The sequence below is a fragment of the Schistocerca nitens genome, chromosome 7 (genome assembly GCF_023898315.1).
Source record: "Schistocerca nitens isolate TAMUIC-IGC-003100 chromosome 7, iqSchNite1.1, whole genome shotgun sequence".
NCBI classification, from domain to species: Eukaryota; Metazoa; Arthropoda; class Insecta; order Orthoptera; family Acrididae; genus Schistocerca; species Schistocerca nitens.
Genome location: NC_064620.1, coordinates 636,123,344 through 636,127,723, shown reverse-complemented (window position 1 = coordinate 636,127,723; position 4,380 = coordinate 636,123,344). Strand labels below are relative to the sequence as shown.

The following is a 4,380-nucleotide window of genomic DNA, read 5'->3' as shown; positions in this document are numbered from 1 at the left end:
GCCATGAAATCGTTTTTGCTACACATCTTAGTCCTCTGGACTGAATATTTGATGTTAATGACCTAAATACAGTACTATGCAATGTGATTCCCCTCGCACTCGTTTAGCAAAAGTGACTTCCAATCTCTCTTAACACGCCTTGTAACACCTGTAGTCAATGACGCTGCGACAACCTTACGATCAGTAACGCCCTACTGTAGATTAAATGTGTCTGCTACTGGGAGGTCTAAGACATTATCCTCACGAACTGGTCCTCTGGCTGCTCGAGGTGTTTTACAGAACAATCTCACGCGAATCCCTATATCTGATGCATGTCTTTCCCATTCTGTAGCTGCCAAGTTGAAGTTGTCCCCTGTTAAATGGTTGGACCAAGAAAATTACTCGTGGTGTTCTCCGAGATTTTTCCCAAACCCAGTGCCACTACAGCTCCTTACGTAGACAGTCCATAAAACCATCTGATTACCAAGTTTGATCTACGTTTTATGCTTACATTTACACAGGGTATTTCACATTCGGATTCTATTATAATCTCACTGTCAACTATAGAGTTCTACACTGCAGTAAATACCTCACAGCTGGCGTACAGTCTGTCTTTACGATACATGACTGCATCTGAATTTAGGATTTTTTTTTGTTATTCACTTCTGGTTTCAGCAGTCTTTCTGTTGCTATTACTCTGTGGGTATTATTACCTTTAAAAATCGATACTAATTCAGGGATCTTACTATGGACGATCCTGCAGTTTACCAATATCGCGTTCACATTTTGTGATAAAACTTTCTGTGAGAGTAATTTCGCTGAGCTCTCTCGTGTTAGGCTGGCAGGGCATCAACGTCCTCTAACCCGATAAACCCACACGTACACTCCGCATGTGCTCTCCTTGCCTAGTTGCCGCTTCTTCAGTGTACAGTATGGCTGACTTTTTCAGGCAGACCCTACAGTTTTCCCCTTATAGCACAGGTCGAGAAATTCACCTCGACATCGTCGCAGAATCGTCTCGGCCACTGGTTTAGACTTATTAACGAGGCGGTGGAATACGGTTGCAATGTGGACGACAGAATAGAATACCCTAATAACAGGTGCGAAACAAAATAGCCGCCAGCCACAGATATGAATAATGGAAAAAGTCCTGATAAATTCTCATTACTGAATATTTTAAATTTTTTTTAAATTACTTTTAGGGAAATGTTGCAACACGTGAGGCAACGCTGACCCCACGACTTACCCTATGAAACAGGTTAAAGAAAGGCGAATCAAAGTTTATAACATTTGTAGATTTACAGAAACATTTTTTTAGTTGGACTAGAATCTTTGAAATTGTAAACGTAGCCGGGATAAAATACAGGAAGCGAAATTTTATAACTCTTGCAGTACACAAACCGCAGTAGTAATTAAAAAGAGAGTGAGACATAGTTGTAGCGTCTCTGAGCGAGCGAGGTGGCGCAGTGGTTAGACACTGGACTCCCATTCGGGAGGACGACGGTTCAATCGCGCGTCCGGCCATCCTGATTCAGATTTTCCGTGATTTCCCTAAATCACTCCAGGTAAATGCCGGGATGGTTCCTCTGAAAGGGCACGGCCGATTTCATTCCCCATCCTTCCCTAATCCAATGAGACTGCTGACCACGCTGTCTGGTCTCCTTCCCCAAACCAACCATCCAATCTGAGCAAGCACTAAAGGAAATCAACGACAAATTTGTAAAATGAATAAAAGCTTATGGCGAGGAAGTAAAAACTGTATGGTTTGCTTTCGACACTGTGATTCTATCAGAGACGGCAAAGAAATTAGAACGAAAATAAAACAGCGGTAACGGAGTGTAATCGAATTAAAGCCGACGATGACGAGGGGATTAGTCTAGAAATATGGATGGGCTAGATGAGTTTTCCTATTTGGACATTAAAATAAATGACTATGGCCGAAGTAGAGAGGAAATAAAACGCAGACTGGCAGTAGGAAGAAAAGCCGTTCTAAAAACAAAAAGGTATTTCGTTAACATGTAATATCAATTTAAGGGTTAGGAAGTCTTTTCTGAAGGTATTTGGAGCGTAGATTTGTGTGGAAATGAAGCTTTGAAAACAAACATTTCAGAAAGAAAGATAACAGAAGTTAGGAAATGTGGTGCTAAAGAAGAATGCTGATAATCAGAGGGTGGATCGAATAACTAATGAGCGGGAAAAAAAGAAATTTAGACACAATTTGGCTGAAAGAAGGGATGTATTCAGAATGAGATTTTCACTCTGCAGCGGAGTGTGCGCTGATATGAAACTTCCTGGCAGATTAAAACTGTATGCCCGACCGAGACTCGAACTCGGGACCTTTGCCTTTCGCGGGCAAGTGCTCTACCAACTGAGCTACCGAAGCACGACTCACGCCTGGTACTCACAGCTTTACTTCTGCCAGTACCTCGTCTCCTACCTTTCAAACTTTACAGAAGCTCTCCTGCGAACCATGCAGAGCAAGTGCTCTACCAACGGAGCTACCGAAGCACGACTCACGTCCGGTAGAGCACTTGCCCGCGAAAGGCAAAGGTCCCGAGTTCGAGTCTCGGTCGGGCACACAGTTCTAATCTGCCAGGAAGTTTCAGATCAGCGCACATTCCGCTGCAGAGTGAAAATCTCATTCTGGAAACATCCCCCAGGCTGTGGCTAAGCCATGTCTCCGCAATATCCTTTCTTTCAGGAGTGCTAGTTCTGCATGGTTCGCAGGAGAGCTTCTGTAAAGTTTGGAAGGTAGGAGACGAGGTACTGGCAGAAGTAAAGCTGTGAGTACCGGGCGTGAGTCGTGCTTCGGTAACTCAGTTGGTAGAGCACTTGCCCGCGAAAGGCAAAGGTCCCGAGTTCGAGTCTCGGTCGGGCACACAGTTTTAATCTGCCTGGAAGTTTCAAGGGATGTATTGATGGGACATATCAAGAGGTACGAAGGAATCGTTGACTTGATAATGGAGGGAAGCGTGGGTGCTTAATATTGTAGAAGAAGACCAAGACATGAACACAGCAAGCAAGTTCGTATGGTTGTAGGTTACGGTAGTTAGGCGGTGATGAAAAAGCTTGACCGAGATGGAGTAGCGTGAAAAGCTGCATCAAAGCAGTCTTCGGATTGAAGACCAGAACAACAACAAAAGTAAAAATTTAATAAAACAGTTGGCAGCGCATTGTCGAGTAATAAACAGATTATGCCGCGAAATTCGTCGAAAATGAAATACTTGAAATTCAATGTGCTAACGTCGCAGTCTCATCGTAGGTTGACTGGGACACATTACTCGAGATGAGTTTGTTGTTACATTTTCTTTGCGTGTACCGAAGATATCGTTGGTATTTTGGATACGGAATACGAACTTTGGAATTATGACACATCTTGAATGAATTCCGTACAGAACGTGTCGTAGTGATCACTGAAAGTGAAGGAACGACTAGTATGAACAAGTTTTACAGGCAGATGGACAACACATGTGGCGATCACAAATAAGCGACAATTGATGATATTTCTTTTTATTGCTTATAACCTCTCTACCGTAGCCCACCGGTAGACCAGTCAATCACATACAGAGGATGTTACTCTGGTTAGTGGTTAATGTCTGCAAGGCAACCTAAGTGTTCAGAACTAGCAGTGGGCATTTTGTCATTCAGGTTGCAACTCGCTGTCCGACAGGTCGCTGGAGCCAGTCTACAGTAGCGTCAGCGCGGCCCACTGCAGGCACAGTTCTGGGGCACTTTTACGGGGGACCACGGAGGTTGGTGGATTCTCTTCTGCTCCGATTTTTTCACGGTCCGTGTTTCACTACCATACAATGCTGCTCCCCAAACGTAAATTCTCAGAAATTTCTTCCTCAAATTAACAGTTAATATCAAAAGGCAAACACATATGTGACTGGGCTAATTACATAAATACTAGACAAATTCGATGGTGTAAGAGTGTGTTGTCAATCAACCCACTGAACGTAAACACATATTCGAACACTTGTGAACTGTAGATAACGTTAATATGGATTTCTAAATCGTTGTGCGACAGTTTTAAACTGTTTTCAAATGTCTCTTCACCTTTTACGCAACATCGACCTGAGATGCACTACACGTAGAGCTTCGCTTGTGCATTTCGCTCGCTACCAAACACACGTCAATGCACCGTTACAGAAGACGGAAACCACACATGAACACAGGATATCACATCGAAATACGAGACGTCCGCCGACCTGCTCCACTATTAACATTGTAACAAAGCAACAAGACGGTCGAATCACAGGGCCTGCAGAAAGCTGGCGTGACCTTGAGATGTCTCATTTCATGAGGACCATTCAAATCAACCGTAATTAGACATTTATGCCACATACATATGAAAAACCTCTTCTGAAGTATTTTTATTTGCATCTGCAGCAGCAACAG

General features: G+C 43.4%; 1 non-coding gene across 1 annotated transcript; it reads right to left on the bottom strand.

The window, feature by feature from the left end:
* Nucleotides 1-2,288: 2,288 nt before the first annotated feature.
* Trnas-cga (transfer RNA serine (anticodon CGA)) lies at nucleotides 2,289-2,363 on the bottom strand. Its single transcript has one exon. It is a non-coding gene; the product is annotated as a tRNA-Ser (tRNA).
* Nucleotides 2,364-4,380: the final 2,017 nt, after the last annotated feature.